Genomic DNA, 21723 nt, shown 5'->3' on the forward strand with positions numbered 1-21723 from the left:
TGAGAAGATTTTGGCCTCTTTCATTAAAAGTATGAGTTCATTTATGCTCGGAAGCGGATAATTGTCTGTGACGACTTCCAAGTTTAAGCTGCGCAGGTCTATACATACTCTTAATTCTTGCGAATGGGGTTTCTTTATGAGAACGACTGGGCTCAGCCATTCGGATGCTTCAATCTCTTCTATCACCCCTTCATTCTTCATTTTGTCCAACTGTTGTTTGAGGGTGTCCCTCGCTGTGGCTGGTACTGGTCTCACTCGGTGCTTGACAGGAATGGCATTCCTTTTGAGGACAATTTTGTGTAGAAAACCTTTGATGTGACCCGGCTCCTCCGAGAAAAGTGCTGGGTAATCGCTCTTGACTACGGTTTCACTCCTCGCACCTATGGATAGGACTTGCTCTTCCATGCTAGGGTCAAGTCTGATCTTTAATTTGTCTTGGTCATCCCAACCTAGCACTGGAGGCCCTTCGTGGCTGAAGTATATTCTGGTGTAAGTTTCCCTCCCTTTAAATTCGACTTTGCCGTTGATGTACCCTAGTAGTTCAACCGATGCTCCACCGAAAACCGTCGGCTTGTGTTTCGTGGTGAGTACTTTTACTTTTTCTTTCCCGAGCATATCTTTGTATGTTTGTAGGGGTAAGATGGTAAGGTCAGAGCCGGAGTCTGCCATGACCCTTGTCTCTCTGCCGTCGATCTTGATCATGCAGTGTGGCTTTTCTCTCCTGGCTCGTGTACTGTTCACCATGATTACGGTGGGCCTTCCTTCTTCCTCCGATGAGGAATCCCTTTCTGCCACGCGTTCTGAGGTCAGACTTGTGACTTTCTTGTTTCGCCATCTGCACACTATTGAGAAATGCCCTATGCGTTTGCATACTGTGCATTCTTTGTCTCTGGCTGGGCACTCTCTGTCGAACGCTAGGTGCTTTGTGCTGGTGCACCTATGGCACTTGAGGGGTTCTTTCTTGTTGGCTCTCCCTTCTCTTGAATCTGGAATGAACTTTTCTTTTCTGGGACGGAACCCTACTGCTTGTACCTCAGGGGAACTTTGGGTACCTGCAAACTCTTTTCTTCTTCCTGCCGTTTCTTCCACAGCCCTAGCTATTTCCACTGCCTTCTCCAACTGTACTTCTTTTTCCATGATGTATTTGTCTTGGACCTTCCGGCTGTTGGTGTGGACTATTAACATGTCGCATATCCGGTCCTCTGCATTGGTGCCGAAGTTGCACAAAGCTGCCAGTTCTCTCAATTTCGTGATATAGTCGTCGACAGGTTCTGACGGTTCTTGTTTCCGCGTGTAAAACCGAATCCTGTGGAGCACTGTGTTTTCCTTACTGGCAAACCTCTTTTCTATTCTTCTGACTGCCTCCTTGAACACATCATCATCGGCGTCTTCTACCGCAATCAAAGCCAGGCCCTCGAATATTCTTTGTCCTTCCACCCCTAGGGCGTTTAATAGCATGGCTCTGCGTCTTGCCGCCGTGAATCCTGCTCCCCCCATTGCCTCCACATACGTTGTAAACAGGGGCTGCCATTGTGGCCACGGTATAGCAGGCCTACCTGGCGTCTGTAAAAAGGGTGGGGGCGGTGTTGCTCCCTGCATGCTTCTGCGCGGTTCCTGGAGGTGGTCCTCGTCGCCAATTTATGTAGTAAAATAAACTTCAGGAGGCAGGAGGCTGTGTGTTGTCCAAAAGGGCTTTATTGCAACAAACATAAATTTGCCCTTATAGATGATACAAGCGGTGCTGCAACATCAGGTGCCAACGTGGCCAACAACATAAGGGGCTGTAATGGTATGGCAGAGTCTCTGGCAAGTCCTGCCGAATTCCCGTGCTCGGAGGAGCCGGGGAGACGCTCCGATCGCGTCCTCCGCTTATCCCCGTAATGCGCGCGTAGCGCGCGGGGGCGGGGCTTGGTCGGGCGCGAGATCTCGCGAGAGCGGGCGCTCTCGCGATATCTCTACAATAGATCATTAATTAAACACATCCATAAGTTCTGTTGACCAGTGAAACATTAGTCAATGCATACAGGTATACCACAATCTAGGACAAGGCAATACCAGACAGCTGCGATGGGTGACGCCAGCATGAGGGTGGCAAATTGGCCCACGGTCTGACCAATGGCCGTATTAAGATGGGGGCGGGGGGCAAAATGTGACTGCATAGAGAAATAAACATCTCACCACTGGACCCAGCCCCTCAAAGATCAGAAACCTGGTAAAAAAAAATATTCAATTTAATGGGATGTCTGCAACATTGTAGCTCTAATTTGGAAAGAAAACGAACAATTATGATTCAAACAATAACTTTAGACTGTACAATTTAATGTACAGATCACTGAAAGAAGGCAAGAGATTCTGTTTGTTCACATGCCTAGTACAAAGAATCTGTTTATTTTGTTGCATGTATCGAGCATGGAGGGAAGCAGTCTTTAGGACACGTGTACTCCACGGTGTGTAAAAGTGCATGCTTCGGGACAAAACAACTCGTGTGCTCGAGTACAGGCAATACTGCAGTATGATATGATAAGTCATTTATAACTCGCCTGTACACGAATGTGTCTAGGCGCGACAAGACAAGGAGGGGGAAACCGGAGGACAAAACAACGATCTTACTTGTGTCATTCAGATCTCGCAATGCAGGGAAGGGGGAGGGGAGACGTGCCGTGGGTTGGGAACTTTAAGTGTTCCCTAAGAGCACCTGGCATGACGCATGTTTCTAAGGTTTTAGGAAACATCCGCACTACATACTAATGCTGTGCTGACATGTCACGTGGTGTACGAATATGCCCACGGTGACGAGATGGATCATCAACACGTTAAGACTATTAATAAAGGAGGTCGACCGTACTAAGCGTGGCAGTCCAGGCCACACCACCAACTCCAGAATTAAGAGTGTGTTTGATTCATTGGTACTGTGGCCGTGCACACAAGCCTGACATGAAGTGAAACGTCCACGCAACTGGCGACGAAGGCCGGGAGCAGATTCCAACGGCACAACCATGGGAATAACAGCGCAGTCAGACTGAAACACAGGCTGAAATACACGTGCTCCGAGGAGAGCAGAGAACGCAAAGTCGGCCCGCAGAAGGTCTGTTATCATGCTGGTAAGTGGCCTAGTGAAACATGGAGCAGCATGTGATGCAGCTACAAACACAGCGATTGCCCCAGGCGTAGCGACTTCATGAGGAGTACCCGTATGCCACCAAATGAAGAGGGCGCTCAAACCAAACAGATCACCCCTAGAGGGAAAGGAAAGGAAATCTATTGCCAAGGGTGTGACACAACAGCTAGTAGCGACATTATGGCAAATGATGCAGGGGCAGAAAATAGAGAAAACACCCTTACTAAACAGCAATGGGGCCATCACACTGGGGGGGTGGGGGGAAATAATGACAACTCTGTTTTGCCTATTTAAAAAAAAAAAGTTTATTTGTATCTTTTCCCTCCATGCTCTTGAGCTTTTAGTGGCATTTTGGTAACACGCATGCAATGGATGGGATGCAGAATAATACCAACACGAAATAATCGAACCAACTCAGGAAGATAGCAACATTTCTGTTTTAATATCAATTGTCTAAAACAGGGAGTTACAACGGACATCAACTGACATTTCGCTCGAGCTCTTAAACATTTCATTTAAAAAATCAGTTATATAGCAAAAATGTGTCATACGTGATGTCATACTACATGGCAAATACGAGAAACCTACGAGGGATTGTGATACACTCAAGGGGAACATCTAAGTATACTTTCTATAAGGGGTAGGGTTGTGATTGGGTCTCTACTGTCAGGTGGACATCTTGTGCCTACCTCTAGGGCAAGTCATCCTCAATTTTATTAAGTACACAGTATATCATTGGCTCTCAAACTATAAGACCCTTTCCTATATGGCCTTCTACAATTGGTTGGCACAATCGTGCCAGTCTGGAACATTTGGCTCACTAGCAGCAGGTACCCTCATACCCCAGGTGCCAAAAGGTGGACTTGACTGTACCTCCCCACCCAATTAGCCCAAAGTCTCTCATCACCCATGCCTTCTGCCATGAAGATTGTCTTTGAACTTGGCCTTGTTGCAGTGTATTCTTGTCTCTGGGAATATAAGGGAGTGCGGGCACACACTATTGTTGTTCTAGAACGCCTCACCCAACTCTATTTCCATCCTTTGCTCACGTGACAAGAGACCACGATTTGGACCATTTTGCAGCAATTAAATGTCTTAAATGAATAAAACTTGGCACTCATGGTGCTCTTTATTTGCACCTCAACAAGGAATGATTCAGCTGTGCACGTTTGCCACCTTCAAGAATAGATAACCAGTCTTGGCGGATTCAGCCTTGACACAAGACCAGACAGCTTCCGGCATTAATTTTTACGAGCCCAGCAAATTCTTGCTGTGATACAGTTCTCGGTCTTCTTTCTCCAGGAGTCTGAGCTTACTATAATTATAACACTGATGTCCAGTTTCTATATAATGGCGGCTCCGCCTGCCATCTATTCACTACACATAGCCAGCTCCTATGATCACTTAGTCTACTTCCGTTACTGCATCTGTACATTTATTGAACGATCTGCAATTTCTGCTTCACACGTGCACTCTTTCTCCACATATGAAAGTTTACTCGATTCCTTATTTCATCATCAGTTTCTATAAGGGTCATGCATCTTCTTCAGCCAGTCTTCTCTGTGCGTCACGCTCGCTTCTTGCAACGTCGCCAACTCCTTTTCTTGCTCTTTTTCATATTCCTCTGGGGATTTCCTCCATGAGATTGTCATCTCTTCAAGAGTACACCCAATAGGGTTTCCTCAGAGGGCTTCATTCGAATATTCTCTGCAGAATGGTCACAACTGCTGGTGTCAAGCATGGCACAATATCAGGCCTCCAACGTGCAGGTGGGATGGGGAAGGGACTTCAAGAGGCATTCAGCGGTTTCTCTACACTCCCCCCCTCTGGTCGAGTCATCGACCACACCTTCATCGGTCTCCACATCTTGATACCGCCTCTTGAAGAAGTGCTTCTTTGGAGTCTAGATCAAGGTTGACCAACGTACGGCCCGCGGGCCACAATGCGGCCTGCCAAGCCATTTTGTGTGGCCCGCCAGGCCGTATGTTGGACAATGCTTGAGTAAAAAAAAAAATATATATATATATATTTTTTTTTATAAATGTGCCTGTGCGCAAAACTACTCTGTGCTCTATTCGGGACCCATAAAAGAACAAGACGAATGAGAATTCTGAGCGCACACTCACTCTTCTAGACTGCTATCAGCATCATCAGTCACAATATTTTTGGGGGGAGACTTGGAAACATTGGCACAAAAGGAGCCGCTCTGTGCTGGATCACCATCCTTTCACCAGTAAACCCGATTCAATCACCATGGCCCCCTTACAAATCCCAGCCATGCTGTGATTGACCTGTGGACACATAAATAATCGTATCAATAAACTTTCTCTGCCTTTTTTATGGCGAATGCCAATTTCGCCACATTCATTTGGGTCAATTTTATTGCTTTTTTTACCACAAAAACCAGTGGCAGAACCCCTGCACCCTCACTTTCTATATACCTTACCCAAAATTACCATCTATATTTTTTTGGTAAAAAAGCGTAAAAAAATGCGGCAAAAAAATGTTTTGTCGAAATTGCCATTCAGCAAAAGTGGGCAATAGCAAATAATCTACACACTCAAGAACACCCTTTCAAAAAATGCTCTCCAGAAATGTATAGAAAGGAAACAAAATCCAAATCCAAATCAATGGGAACCAAAGTTTTCGTTTGTTAGTGGATTGAGTTTGTTCACAAAATGGATCGGAGTACACTTCGAATAGTTGCTGCAGCTCTGGAGAAAATACAAGTGGTATGATAGGTTATTTATAACGCGCTTAATACTCATGCAGCAGTGATCCCAATCATAAAAGTGAAACAGGCAAGCCCAACAGGTATAACTTATTTTCACTCTTTTGGTAGCGCAGTCTGAGGGCAGCCTATTGTCAAGCAGAGAAGTGCATGAGAACTGAGTACCTGTTTTCTTGACTGTGGTTCTAGTTGGGACCGCCAGGCTGCATCCAGTGAATTGACGAGCATGTGACTCGGGGAACCAGCCTCTCCACCACCCTAATGACACAGGGTGGTGAATGGACCAACTCCCAGCGTCACGGAAGACACTCTCCTGATTAACGTGACGAAGGGACTGTGCAAGCACAGGCAGGAGAGGCCACAGTCTGATGGAAGGTTACTGGATACTGGTGAAGTCCAAAAGAGTCTTTTCCAGAGGTACGTGATCCAGAGAAGAAGCGAGATAGTCCGGGATACTTCTCAGATGAATACAAGGAAAGGCCCCCAGTCCACGGGAAGACAAGTTCCAGCAGATACACGTAGCTGGTCAGGAATGATGGATCTGCTCGAGGTACAGTAGGTCCAAAGGATGAGGCACCAGGCAGGACCAAACAGGAAGAGGGAACCAGATCGGGAGGGGAGACCACCAAGAGTAGGGATCCCTAAGGTATGTCCCAAAACAGTGAACGAGGGCCCCCAGGAAGCAAGAGGAAAAGCTGGCCCAGAAAGACCCAGGAAGAAGCCCAGGAAAGAAAGCGGGAGTCCCCAGGGAAAAGCAGGGAAAACTGGAAACTGGACCCAGGGAGGCTCAAAAACAGACAGGAGCAAGGAGGGCCCAGGCAGGTAGTAGGAGACTGGGACCAGGCAGACAGGGAACCCACAAGGCAGGGAGAACAAAGAGCAGGTTGGTGCAAGGCAAGGCCAAGCACAGGGAAGCAGGAACCACAAGTGGCTGGAGCAAGCAACACGACGAAGCAACCGCGTTGAGACGCGAATTGCAACTGCTCGCGGCCCCTCTTATGGGCCGCCGGCACTCGCGAGGCCTGAAACGCAAGCCGTTTCGTTTCTGAGCGCCGGCGGACCCAGAATGAGGCTTGGAAGGCAAGCCCTTCCCAGAGCGGAGGCCCAATCTACGGCGCGTGCGTGGAACCGAGACAGTGGTTTCCCGCGCATGCGCCACAGCCCTCTAGCACCGGCCCCAGCACCTCTCCCCCCGGCGAACGCCCAAGCGCGAAAGTGCGGGTAGATCCGCTAGGAGATGGGAGAGGGAGCGGGTGCAACGGACCCCAGTCTCCCAAAAAGTGGCGTGACACCTATACCCTTCAGGAGAGGTGTGAGCTGATACAGTTGCAACACAAAAAACAATAGTACTATGTTCCCAAAATACCTTAGTTCCTGTCTTTCGGATCTCAGCAGAGCCAGGCTTTTCAACATCAGACCAGAAGCATGGGTGCCTTTGCGCTGGGCTGGGGTCAAGTCGGAGAGCAGCAGCGATGGGCCCCAATGATGCAGTTCTGTTTGGCAGTGGTGCTGATTTGTGGGTAGAAAACGCTGGGAACAGTAGGCCGTGCCAAGTGGATGGCACTGGAAGACTCAGTGACCTCTGGGCCCTGACAAGGGAATACTTGCCTTTGGCGCTGTGCAGGCTCGGCTGACACAACACGGCATATGGTTACGGCAAAGATGTCAAAGCTTCAGCATTGTCATTGAGCAGAACTCTGAGATTCAGGGGTGGTGGAGCGTCGAGGTCCAGGATGATTATGATGGTGTGAATGGGGCCAGCGCTGAGCAGCTACGCTCAGGAGGGCCATGGGCCCGTGTGGGGCTGACAGGCCAGTGGGCAGACTGCAACAGGCCTGCTCAAGCCATCCTGCTATTTATACAAATCTCGGGCCGAGCAGCACCTGATGGGAGAAAGGAACTGCGCTACAATCTGCTCTTCTGCTGGGCTCTGCCTGCTGGAGCTTCCCCCTACACGCGGGACAGGCAGCTCTGCAGATGCTCAGAGCTTCCGGGGATTGGGGGGTTGGGGCTGGGTCAGGGCCTGCCTTCTCACCCTCGCTTAGCGGGGCTTCCCAGAACTGACCCAACCCTTTCCCTCTTGCATGCAACTCATACTTAGCTGGCAAGGGAGAATGTGATCTCAAGGGCAGATCTCCCAGGGTGAGGCTTACCCATTGCACATTGGATTTGCTGACCCCTGCTATGTTCCCAAATGCGGGATACACAACTGTTTTATTTCTGGTAGTGGGGGGCTGCGTTCGCGCTCTCCCCCCCCCGATTTATTGGTGAAAGAAAAGGTAAAGTGTGCACTAGGCCTGCTAGGTTGCATACTTTTAGATTGTGCTCACATTGCGTTTCTTCATTAGGTTCACCATTGGGTGATCGCTTTTCCACATTTTATCTGTTGAATTGAATTATGCTTCTTTCATCACCACAGAAGTAATGTGTATTACAGAGATAAGCTGCCATATGTATTGGGCACACTGCACATGCTCAGGCAGCATCAATCATGCTTTGTACAGGACAATGCTGGCCTAAATTGGGAACAGCCAGCATAGACATGTTGCTACAGAGGGATATTTTGGGTACAACCAGCATGACAATGTGTTACATCAGTGACAGTGCTGTCTTACACTGTGGACACATTGATCATTAAAATGTGTTGTGTTGTAAAATGTTCTTTTCTGCTGTTGGTGACATGGAATTTTCATGTTCCCCTTTAGAACTGATTGTACACTTATGGCTTTTTGGTCACCTTTTCTGCTGTAAAATGCACCATTTCAACCCCATATTTGAAAAAAAATTCTTGGGGGGGCAACCCCCCCAAACCCTCCCTAGAACCTTGTAGCTCCCTCGCTACGCTCGGTTGCCCCCACTATTTCAGAAAAATATTAACACATAGACACTGAAAGAAATCACAAGCAACTAACCTTTGATCACTGCCCATGACACCAAAAGCTATCCTTGGGACTGCATGGCTATCACTGCCTGTGATGCTATTGTGTCAAAGGTCACACAATATCGCTTTTTAATATACTGCTTTGGGTGAGGTTGTTGACTTTTGGCTCGCCGGCCCACTGGGTGACAAAGAGTTAATGCTTCGGCCCCACATTCAAAAAGGTTGGACAAGCCTGGTCTAGATCTTCATCACTCTTCAGGGACCCTGCTGACTTGACATGTTCATCCCCACTCCAGGTCAGGTAACTGCACTGTCCATTCGGATGGCAATAGACTCATCATCCCACGTACTTCTTGTGATTGTTTGGGTGCAGAAACTTTGTTCCCTCAGGTGCTACGATGCTAGCCTCTATGTATTTTCTGATATCTTTGTCAATTCCTTGGGTCCAAACCCTGATTCGACATCAATCATTATCTTCATTCCTACTTCCTTCTTTACAGTCTTCTTACACTGTTTAATTATTATCCTCATCACACAGAATCCAAACATCACCATCACTAATACCGCTCCAAGAAACCTGAACATGTTTGACATCCACTGCGGAATCCATAAAAACATGGACGCAAACCAACTGTCATCTGCAATGTTCTCTGTTTCATCTTCCATCTTGTAGTGCAGGTTCGTGAACAGCGTAATGGCCCTGTCAAGGATCCATTCTCGTCATCGTGAGAAGGAAGGTATGTGTAACATGATGGCCCGATTTTGGCGCAAACATTTCCTTCCATCGCAGTGATCATGTCAATGACATATCTGTTTTGCATGGTCATCAAATCGTATGGCCCTTGACTCTTCCTCGATAGCATTGAATCCCTTTTTGATGGTGTTGATTGTCTGCAGAAGCTCCCAGCTGGTAATCTGCAACCATTTGGCATTAGCCATCATCTGGATACCAGGCATGAAGGTAGTCGTGAAGATTGAAGCAGTCTTACTGAACAACCTGTGTTCTTACGGAATGGCCTCACATACGTCTAATGATTTTGCTCAGAAGTAATTCTCCCTTCTGGTTTCGATTTAGACATTCAAGCGATCTCCTTCTCAAATGGGCATCCACGTTTGGAAATTCTCTAATGTTCAAGACATTAAGGAATTACTAATGCTGGAACATGGACAAGCACCAAGGAACACGTTCCTCCCCAATCCTTAGGCAGCTTCATGAAGGCCCTAGGCCCACAAGCCCAATATCAATCCATCAGAAAAGCTGTCCGTGCTCCCATTTTGGAAACTTCAGCTATAGTTTTGCAGCCTTTATTATCTCACACACAATTCTTTTCCCGTCTCCGGAAGCACAATGTTGCATTCGCCAATGTGATCACAACCATAGGACCCGATTCATCTTCTACCCATGTCAGAAGTTTGGCACACTTGGACCATGACTTAAAACACCCATTGTTTACTCTCTGGACATCTTGCACATATTCTGCCTTTAGTAGATTAGCTGTGCAGGATATCAGTCCTTCTTCCCATCCCTTCTTGGATTTCACTTGTCCATAGACTAAGACTTCAGTTTGTTCCCAACATCCAGGCCATCCAGCTACTTTGTTTTATCAGGGCAGTTCAGTCTCTTCATGTCTGCAATTGATACCTCTTCCTGTCCTGCCACAGGATACGTAAGCATTTTGCTCTTCCATGCAGGTACCCTTTCCATCTGTGTAGTCTTGATATAATCATCCTGGAATGGAAATGATCATTTCGATCTCCACCGCAGAGTGGCCCAACTTCCCTGGAATGGTCCTCGGGTCATGCATGCTGCAGGATGAACAAGGCATTTGGCAATGTGTTCTGGGACTTCTCTTGAAATAAAAGTGTGCACTGTATTCAGGGCATAGGGTATGAGAGCACAGACATAGCAGCTCTCCTTAGAGGTTCTCTCTCCCACACTTCTCATATGCTAATACCACATGTTAAGACCCAGATGTGCTGCATTGGCTAAACAGGTATTTATCCCCTCGTTATCTTCCTCTGCATTTCTATTATGTCTCACCACAAAGTCAGAACTTACATAGTACTCATGAAGCAAATCAAAAAGTTCTCTTAGTGAGGAGAACCATAGTGGCCTCTACCTCAGTGGGGGCACTAGTATAATAGAGACTGTAAATGAAGAGGGATGGAAAGATAGAGTGTAATTGTGCAGGCATATATCATGCACCAAAACTCTGACATCCACCTTTTGTGACATCCTGGTACTTGCTGTTCTTTCTCTAGAACCATGCCAGTTTCCAAATTTCTCATTTTTAATACACTTTACCAATTTCTTTTACAGCTGCATTTGCGGTATCTGTTCAATGATCGCAATTAGCAGCCTGCTAATCACAGGGCTATTTTTAGGATCCTGTAAAAAAGTGTGAATATCAATGTCTCTTCTGACAAGAGCAGGATAAGCTTATGGATAAACACAAAAACAGCAAGCATGTACATCATGGTCTGTGAGAACCGCAGAGGTTAACTACTTAGAACAAGTATGCACCAAGAATTGAATCTGGATATTGATCACGTTTCCAATTTCTGATCAATATATGACATTTAGGCAAAACTTTGATACGTCAATGTAATTATAAAGTTCCTTTTTCAAGATTCCTAAGACTCTCAGCAAGGGTTTGCACTCCTACTAAAATATCTATAAGGAGTGTCCATTCGAGTCTTAGTCCAAATGCAAAATCTGCATTTATCAACTGAACTACCTTATCGTCCTTCTTGGTCATCAATCGAGTCTGCACATACTGTCTTGTCTTGCTTCTGGATTGGCAACGGTGGGAGTGTAGGTCTCGCCTTTATATGCTTTCACGTCATTTAAGTGAAGTCAAGCTCGTTGCCCTTGGACCTTCACAGCCAAGGGGGTTATGTTTTCAACACAAAAGGGGCCATGAAAACGTGGCTCGTACCACTTTCTGGTGAAGTTTTCCACTGATACAGAATCTCCAACCAACAACTTCAATGCCGATAAAAGTTCACTTGATCCGGTTGTTGAATTGTCTTCATCGGTGTTCTGATATCGACCCCGCTGATGCTTTATTTGATCTTTAATGAGAGAGATGCTAGAGGTCATAAATGTCAAATAATCATGCAGTTCATCACCTAAAGTCTTAGCTACACTCTGGGCATCACTTCTACTTCTAGACAGAGGTGTAAGAGGCATTCTCATTCGCCGCCCAGTCACTAGTTCATGGGGGGTGAGGTCGTGGTCCGAACCAGGCTGATTCCGAAGTGCATATAAAGCTAAGGATAGGCAATATAGCCATCCCTTCTTCAATGTCAATTTAATCTTGCCAATCCTTTCTTTAAGGAGGCTGTTGAGTCTCTCACATATTCCGTTTGCTTGCGGGAGATAAGCAGAAGAAAACATGTGTTTTATATTTAATAGGAGTCTTATCTGTTCAAATACCTCATTCACAAAATGTGGCCCATTGTCGGATCTCAGCACCTCTCACACACCCCATCTTGGAAAAACTTTGCATACTAAAAACTTTGCTGTGCAAGTGACATCAGTGTGTGTGCACGGACCTACCTCGATCCACCTGGAGAAGGGACACATCACCACTAATAGATACCTATATCCATTACACACCTGCAGCATATCGACAAAGTCAATATGTAAATGCTGAAACTGACCATTTGATTGAGGTATTACCCCTCTAATTGTTCTCAGTGTATGCCCAGCAGTAACCCTTTGACACACGATGCAATTTACCATAATGAATGCAGCGTGTTCTAACAGATACGGAATGAACCAGTCTTCTACAATTGTTGCAGCAGGACTCTCCCTAGTTACATGCGTGGGGTAATGCAGCTGTTAAAGCGTGACTTTCAACAATGCTACTGGCATCACCGGCTTTCCAGTGCTATCTTGTTGCCATAATGCTTCAGTGGGGGATAAAGAACACCCCCTTTGCTTCCATAATTCCTGCTCATCCTGTGATGCACTCCCTTGAATCTCCATAATTGGGTCATTGACAATTTATTAAACCCTTCTTGTACTACCATGGACATGACTACCTTTTTCTTTAACAGTCGGAGTATCAAAACTCAAAATATCTGGAGAATATACAACCCTTCTGGCTTCTACATCTGCAGCTTCATTCCCGCAAGAAATAAAATCTGTTTGCTAAGTGTGAGTTGCACACTTAACGACTGCTATGGCCATTGGGAGTTGTAGTGCTTTAATAAGCATGTCCAATAAGGATGCGTGGTGTACTGGAGTGGCGTCAGCATGGAGGTAGCCCCTCCTTTTCCAGCGTATTAGCCCTGCGTTTATGGTTGATTTCACAAAGGCGGAGTCACTGTACACCATCACTTCTTGCACTTGTGTTTCTCGAGCACAACAATAAGCGCTTCCAACTCAGCTGCTTGTGCTGAAAAGAGATGGGAGCCTTGTACTTGCTACAACTTCAAAAATCACCATTCAACTCCTGCCTTACTACCGCTGCGCCTCAATGCCTTTCCCCACTAGTTTGATCAATTTTCGAAGAACCTTCAATAAAGAGAATTTCCCCTCCTGAAAAAGCATTTTCTTTCACACTGGGTATATTATCATAAAATTCAACATAATTTGCACAGTTATGCACATGATCGCGTCAGCTATTGGCTCAACTACAAAAGTGGCAGGATTCACTATTTTAATCGTCTGATTCGAAATTATTACCTCATAGGCTAAAGCTCTTTGGGATGTCAATGTACCCTTGGATTTTTCTAAAATGGCAAACAGAGCATGCTCCACGAAGACAGTCATAGAACAGCCCATGACAATACTTGTAGACGTCTCAATTGCGAATGCAGCAGCTGCCAATGACTGTTTGCAAGCAAAGTGTCCTTTCATAACGGAGTCTAAAATCCCACTGTAATGTGCTAAAGGCTTGTACCCCAATGTGGTCCGCTGTGCAAGTATTGCTGTCATGACTGTCCCATTTGTGTGTGAAAACAGATACAATTCCTCAGCATAATTGGGAATTCCCAAAACAGGGGCTGTACAAATAGTTTATTTCAATTCTTCAAATCCATCCTCCATTTCCTCAGTCCACTCTATTTTCACTTTATCCACTTGTGCTTTCTTTAAAGCTTGCAAAAGGGGTCTTGTGTATGAACTGTAATCAAACACCCAGGCCCTAACATAGTTGCCAGAAACTGTTGCATCTGTTTCACAGTGTTTGGCTTTGCGGTTTTCATAATCGCCTCAGCCATTTCCGGTGTCACCTTCTTTCCTTCATGTGAAATTAACTGCCCTATGTATAACACTTCTTCTTGTCAGTATTGTAACTTCTCTTTGTCTACCATGTATCCTTTGTCTGCTAGATTAGTCATCAACTGAATAGTCTTGCCTGCACTCATCTTCCATCGTGCTACAAATTAAAATGTCATCTACGTACTGTCTCACCACACTCTTAAGATCAATATTGCCCAAATACATCTGCAAGACTCAATTAAATATTGATGGAGACTCACAGTACCCCTGGGGCAAATGAGTATGCTTCAGTTGAGTTTAGTGGAACGTAAAAGAAGTCAAGTCTTGCGAGTCTTTATGCAACGGGATTGAGAAAAACGCATTTTTCAAATTGATCGTCATGAAATATCGAGCTTCCACTGGGATACTGCATAGTATTGTTGCCGGATTAGGAACTAATGGAAACTCTGCATCTACAATCTGGTTAATCGGTCTCATATCTTGTGTGAATCTCCACAAACCTCCCTTCGATTTTTTGATTGAATACACCAGGCTATTATACGATGATTCGGATGGCACCAGAATACACCTTGCTTCAATAGGTGCTGAAATATTCCCTCATCAGCACATGGGGCACTGTCTTGCTCAAGGTAAAATCAAGGTAAAATCATCCCTGGCGTCAGTTTTATTTTGACTTCCCATTTTCCCTTTAATAGACCTACGTCATAAGGGCCTGTGGTCCATAGGACGATTGACACCTTCTCCAAGACTTCCTGAAAAAATGCTGGACACTGCTGCATTATCGCCATTCGCTGTGGGACTTTCCTTTTCTCTATTCTTATCCAATTTGTGATGCTCATAAAGAACACTACCTCATCATCTGTTTGATCTTCCATAAACATGTCATCATCAGTGATGTCAGTTAATCTGTACCCTTCTTCGAGAGCGATTACTGCTCTTCATGGTCTACCCTCATCGTCCATTCCTTCGAGCATTACCATTTCCCTCTGAACTATGGCTGCCTCCAATTCTATAGGGAGAGTCTGTCCCCCCTCTTCGTCCCTAGGTATCTGTGGCCTAAACAAGAACTCATCAGGTATCCTCACAGTTTTTCCAACTAAGCCAAGTAGCCATGTCAGTAGACTGCTCACCCCATACAGAAGAATGTCTGGATCCATTGGAATGCCTCGCAAAGCCACTTGCCCTGTGAACGCCAGTATACATTCACCCACATTCTAAATAGTGTATTCCTGGAGTGGAACACACTATCCTTTGATCAGTAAATGAAATCGTCATGTTAAGGTGGGTCATTAAGTCTCTTCCCAAAATGTAAACTGGTGTTTGTCGCGAATATAACAAAGGAACAGACATGTCACACTCTCCTATAGAGACTGGTAATTCATCAGTAAAAGGAACTCTACTTGTAGCTCCAGAGAACCCATGAGCATTCGTGGCAAGTCCCGACATTGGATATTTTCCCTCTCGTATACATGAACGAGTAGCCCTGGTGTCTACTAGAAAAGAAAAAGATTTGCCGCCTATCGTCACATCGACCCTTGGTTCCTCTTGGGGGACTAATGTCACATATAGTACTGAACACATCAAGTCATCCTGTGAACTGTCCTACTGTGGGTACAGGCATACTGCCCTCCCTGTGAACAGATTTCTTCCTACCACAGTGGCACCTCCTATTATGGTGTCAGCACTTGTCCTGTGTGAGCGTACTACCGTGTCTGCATAGGGGCTTGTTGTGACTGTCCTTGTGGTGGATTCATTTGCACTTGCTCTGGTTGCTGTACCTGTTGCATTTGCGGCGCTTGTGTCTGATACACAGTTTGATCTTGGGCATACCCTTCCCTAGTTTTTGTGCTATATAGTGGAGCATAAGCTGTCCCCCTCTTGAGAATTGACCATTCTGTACATTCCCTTGACTCCCAAATACGCATGCAATGTGCCCTGTCATCCCACAAGTCCAACATATTGGAGGTGCTCGTCTGACAAGTCCCCTTTGGTTAAATCCTCTGTGGGTGTTCTGGTTCTCATTCTGTGCATTCTGATATCAACCTTGATTATTTTGCAATCCCCCTCTTCCGCTATAGCCCGTACCTCTGCTTCGTGCAGTGGTCGAAGTGTATGAAAAGAAGTAGTGGAACTATGTTCCCTACTGGCCTGCCCCCGCTCCACACAGACCCCATCTCCACACCACTTCCCATGCACAATACAATCTCCAAAACACATGCGCCTGCTTTTTAAGGGAATGTTCAGTGCAGTGCAGTGAAAGTGCAAGTTACAACTTCTTCCTGCACTTTTATTTGAAAATGAAAGCATTCCGGAACGGTTTCTTTTTAAAATAAAAGTACAGGGACAGTAAAACTTAATTTTAAAAAGTAGAGGAGCACCGCTCCTGCCAACTTCGACCACTGGCCAAGTGGCACGAACCCATACCCACCTTGGTCCGTCGGGCGCTGATTATTCACCTGCAATAAACCCATTGCTTCCTGCACTCCCAGTCCTTCTCTGCTTGTCAATACCGCCCCTTCCATGGCATATTTTGACAATTTCTTCTGGAATAACTTAGCTTCCTCGATTTGCCTAACCTCATCCTTCTTCCGATTTTTCTCTTGCAATTGCTGACAGTGATGCACTATCGTCAATTGTATCTCAGGCCATGGTTTTGTTTCCATCCCCACCTGCCTCTTCATTTGTCTCTGTACTGCCCCAGGCAACCCTAGACACAAAATGTGGTAAAATAATGCCACCATTTTTTCCCATGGCTCATGAGTTTCAAGCTGCCATTTCTCTTGAATATCCTGAATGTAAGCAATAGGTCTTCATCTTCCTTCATCTTACGTGTCAAAATTGTACCCATATCTGATATATCGGGAGCCCTCCAAACATCTGCTCTGCAATTTTTAAACTGCGTTCCATTGTGTGCTGTGTTTTGTGCTGTCACACTTGAATACCCTGCTTTCCTCCATATGTCATCAGCCCTTTCTCCAAGGATAGCTGCCGGGAGACCCTTAACATCGCCTATGGCGAGTGTGTTTCTTCCTGTCATTTTTTCAACTCGTATATCCATTTCCCAGTGCCCGAAGTCAAACTCGGGAGCTTGCACCTTAAATTATCCTTGTCCATCTGCGGCCATGAAATATACTGTGGTCTTGCGCCCCCTTTTTCCAATAAGGGAAACTGCCTAAACACTAACCCGCTGTCAGCTCCGATCGTTCCTGTCTGTCTCCTTGATGGTAGTAATCTTAGTCTGCTCACATATGGCAGTGATTCTCCCTTCTCACTATACGATCGTCCTCGGGACGCTGTGCATATGCTACAGGATCGGGCATCCTATCCTTAGGTTGTTCTAAATCCAACCATCTTACTTCCTTGTCTATCTGCAGGCTTTCCTCGGGGGCGCATGCGCTCCCTCCTTCTTCCCCAAGGAAGGATTCTCGTGCCTCATCTGACATGTCTTGTCCTCAGGAAGTGTGACTGACGTCCCCTTCACCCTGGTCTAAGTTCAGTCTGCTTAAGGACAATGCTCTATGCTCGAGACTAAACAGATTTTCTTCTTCGCTTTGTGATTATAAATAAACTATCATATCATATCATTCAAATGCTAGGTATGGGTCTCCCTTCCCTCGATTTGCACAATTGCTACCTTCCTTTAATGCTTGATAGGCCTCATCGATCCCAATTTTGATGCTTCCTATGTCAAAGTTTTCTTCTTCCAATATTATTCTCGATGCCCCTGACTTTGCTTCCTTTATCAGAAGGAACTTTTCTGCTCCGTCCCATCGTATTGCTGTGCTTGGCCCTACTGGCTCCTTACGAATTAAGGCTAATATCAAAATCCCGCTGTCTCCTTCGTTCTAGCTCTTCATCTAATTCTCTTTGCTTTCTCGACTCCCTTCTAGTTCTGTCTTCCTCTTACCTTCGTTCTTCTCTCCTTATTCCTGCTCTCCTTTCCTCCCCTCTCTTTGCCTCTGTATTCTTTTGTCCCTTAATTTTTGCGCTTCCTCCTCTTCTCTCCCTTTCTTCTATATCCCTGTCTTCCATCGCCGTTTGTCTATTGTCATACTTTCTTTGCTCTTCTGCCCTTTCTTCTTTCTTTTCTTGCTCCTCCTGATACATATGTTCTTGCCGCTCCCTGTTCTTCCTTTTCTGCTCATCCACTTTCAATCTCTTCTCCCGTTCTCAGTCCCTTTTATCTTGTTGGTCCTTATCTTCTCTTTGCCTAACTTCCTCGATGCTTTTCCCATATAACTTGAGTAATATCTGTCCACCCATCCATTTGTTCTGCGCGAACATTACCTCATCAGCTTTATCTTTCTCTCCTTACCATCTCTTAATTTCCCTTTCAATTTCTGTTGATATGTTCAACTGCTCACTCTTCTCTTCTTTGTCTTGCAGGATCTTAAAGATCTCCTCTGGGCTATCCTTACCGCTATAAGTGGGAGGTTCGCATATTGGATTATTATACCCTGTTGCTTGCTGGGTGACTGACAGCTAGGGTGGAATGAATGGGAGAGAACTGAATAAAAGGCAAGGCTTTTGGCTTGGAAGGCAGAGTCGACCACTGGACAAAGGAACCAAAGAAGAACTTAAAGAGGACGTCTGCTACAACTCCTGGACCATTGGTTTGCCCAGTGAAGCCCTGCTGCTGTGCTGAAACTCCAAATTCGTATCGACAGAGAAGCCCCTGCAAGGACGACTTCTCCCCTTGAGTTGGTGGGACCAATCAACTCCAAAGTAAGCCACCTGGACATTCTCTCGGAGCTGGTTGCCTTTCCACAGAGTTGCTGCTGGAAACCGAATCACCAGGGAGAGGAACACCAGATTGTATGCGTTGCTTTTGAGCTGGCCAAGAGCTCCAGGAAGATCCTCCGGACACTCAGGAAGCAGGACTGACCGAGCCTGAACCCCCTCAACAGAGTGCAGGACCCCAGAAGCAAGGAAAGTCTGTCTCAACAGCCAGAAACCACGGTGTTGCTATTTGCGGTAGTCGTGATGAGCGGAAATACTGAAGTGCCACTTGTTGGAAAGATTGTTGGTTGCGAGCGGTGACCATTTCCATTGTAGTGCAGGAGTCCCAAGAAGACCTCCTTGTCCCCACGACTGAGGCCCAGGAACAGTGAGATCTGCAGAGCTGCACAGGAACAGAAGTCATCTGCTGCACATTTTCTTCAATACAAAGGTACTGTAAAGTCTGAGAGAACTTACCTCTTATTGTAGAGTTGCTTGCATCTTCTACTACTCACAAGTCTAACCAGCTTGTGGCCCTACATTTGATTCTTCTTTTCTTCAAAGACTTCTAAAACACTGTGCAAAGACTTTTCCTACTTACCTACCAGAAGTGCTTCAGCCCATATAAGACTTTTGCCCATTGACTTTGGCTTAGCCTGCAATAACTGAATGTAACGCTCACCTGATTCCCGCAGAGGCGCCGGTCTTGACTGGGTGAATGCCGTATCTTCAAAGGTGATGTGTAACACACGGTTGGCTCTTTGGGCTGGACCTCTGTGCACTGTATGTCTGACTCGAAGAGTAAAATGTCTGCAGATAGAAAATATGGGATGAATGAACTGGGGTTATTGGGTGCCTCTCTCCTCTTCCCTTTCTCTTCTCCTGTAGAACCCCAAAGGTTAACACCCTCACCTTAGGTAAGTGAACGCCGAGCTCTCCATCTGCCTCGGGGCAGGGTGCCGTAACCAGTTTCTTCACTGGATAAGGGTGCAGGCCTCTTGACCTCAGAGGACTGCTGTCCGTCGTTAACTGCACGAACGGTAAGTTCTGGGCACTTCAAATGTCTTAACAGTCTTTTGTAATAATATCTCTTGTTTTGCTGGGTTCCGGCGATGGCGGATGGCGGGCTGATGAGAGTTGAGGATCGAACCCGCGTGAGGAATAGAAGCGCCTGGAAGCACGTAAGTAAGCGCTTGTAGCCTGCTTCACGATGCGCACTAACTGTCCCTTTTATCTTGCAGGTACAAGTTCGGAGCTTTAGAGAAGCTGAAGGGTGCTGGAATACCCACTGGATTCGGCGTGGGAAGGAGTAATGGCACGTGAGTAATAAAGTTGCCCAATGTCTTTAAACGCACCTTCTTTTGTCTTTCAGATGCGGGATGCAGCGCCGAAGGCCTCCGGAGCGTGCGAAGAGCTGGTAAGCTTTTGTCTTTCAGATGCCGGAATGCAGTGCGAAGACCTCCGGAGCATGCGAAGAGTAGGTAAGCCTTTGTCTTTCAGATGCCAGAATGCAGCGCGAGGCGTTGGTGACAGCCGATGGACCAGGTAAGAGATGCGCTGCCACTGAAGACCGTAGTGCTAACCTGTTCTTTCTTTGTCTTTACAGGTGCTGCTGAAGACTGGATTCCAGGATGGTAAGCCTTTGTTCCCTTAGGCCCAGGATCAGAAGCAGAAGACACGATGAGCGTTCTGCTGCAGAGAATGCAGAATAACGCAAAGCAAGATTCATCCATCGGGTGTGGTTTAAATAGCCTCCTGTAGTGCTTAGGTGTCTCCTTCCACAGCCACGCCTAGTTAAGAAAAGAGTTCCTGCTTTCCAGAAGAGTTCCAGTGTTCTGAACCTAGGGAGTGGCTCCTGCCCCACCCAACAGGAAAAGTAGTCCCAAACAGAAGAGGATCAGGGGTTCAACTGGCAGGTAAGTAAGCAGCATGGTCTGCTGCAGGTAAGTCCACCCAAGCATTATGAGCCCGGCGCTTCCAGCGCTGGGACTGGGCATCTTTATGAGCCTGGTGCCACTGGCGCCAGGACAGGGTCCAAAAGGTCCCAATTGGGACTGGCTGGCACTCGGAACCGGGGTTATGGGTCTGCTTCCAAGGGAGTCGGGCAAGTCCTGATCTTTTGGAAGCAGAGATCATGACAGCACCCCCCCTCAAGGCCCCTCCCAAACCGGGCTTCTCTGGGGGTTTGGGCTTGTTAGGAAATGTTCGATGAAATCTTTTGATTAAACGAGGCGCGTGGACATATTCTGCAGGTTCCCAGGATCTTTCTTGGGGACCGTAGCCTTTCCAGTCAATCAGGTAAAATAGTTTAGATTTGGAGATCTTGGAATCCAGGATGCTTTTGACTTCAAACTCGGGTTCTCCATCAACTAGAATAGGTTTTGGAGATGTAGTTAGTCGGGTTTGAGGTTGCACGGGTTTTAATAGAGAGACGTGGAAGACCGGATGGATCTTCATGTGAGGGGGCAAGTCCAACTTGACCTCTACTGGATTTACTATGGTAGTGATGGAATAGGGACCAAGGTATCTTGGGTTGAATGTGCGTGGTCCTTTTAGAGGTAGATATTTGGTGGATAACCAGACTTGATCTCCTACTTGATATTGGGGGGCTTCCTTCCGATGTTGGTCTGCTCCTTTCTTGTATTGTTCTTTAGCCCTTTGAAGGTGAGAAACGGCTTCCTTAAAGGCTTGGGTGATTGTAGAATGCAGGTGGTCTACTGCTGGTGTTCCAAGATCTTGGAGTGGATCCAACTCCGAGGTTCGAGGGCGACTACCGTATAAAAGAAAAAACGGGGTCTTCCCAGTTCCCGAGTGGACAGAGTTATTGTAGGCATATTCGGCTATCCAAAGGATATCTTTCCAAGTTTTTTCAGTTTGTTGTAGCATGCAGCGCAAATACTGTTCCAGAGTTTGATTGGTCCTCTCGGTTTGTCCGTCAGTTTGAGGGTGGTGGCTGGTCGAAAGTCTCACATCAATTTGAGTCGACCGACAGCAACTTCGCCAAAAATGAGAAATAAATTGACTACCTCGATCCGAAATTA

The 21723-nt window shown here is 46.3% G+C and overlaps 1 protein-coding gene and 1 non-coding gene across 2 annotated transcripts in view; one reads left to right on the plus strand and one right to left on the minus strand.

The window, feature by feature from the left end:
- CFAP61 (cilia and flagella associated protein 61) overlaps positions 1 to 21723 on the minus strand; it is a 2971729-nt gene that overhangs the window by 2696816 nt on the left and 253190 nt on the right. The window lies entirely within an intron of this gene.
- LOC138468578 (U1 spliceosomal RNA) lies at positions 7943 to 8104 on the plus strand. The gene has a single exon (XR_011268343.1). It is a non-coding gene; the product is annotated as a U1 spliceosomal RNA (small nuclear RNA).

The sequence above is a fragment of the Ambystoma mexicanum genome, chromosome 4q (assembly GCF_040938575.1).
Source record: "Ambystoma mexicanum isolate Mex_15411 chromosome 4q, UKY_AmexF1_1, whole genome shotgun sequence".
Lineage (NCBI taxonomy): Eukaryota > Metazoa > Chordata > Amphibia > Caudata > Ambystomatidae > Ambystoma > Ambystoma mexicanum.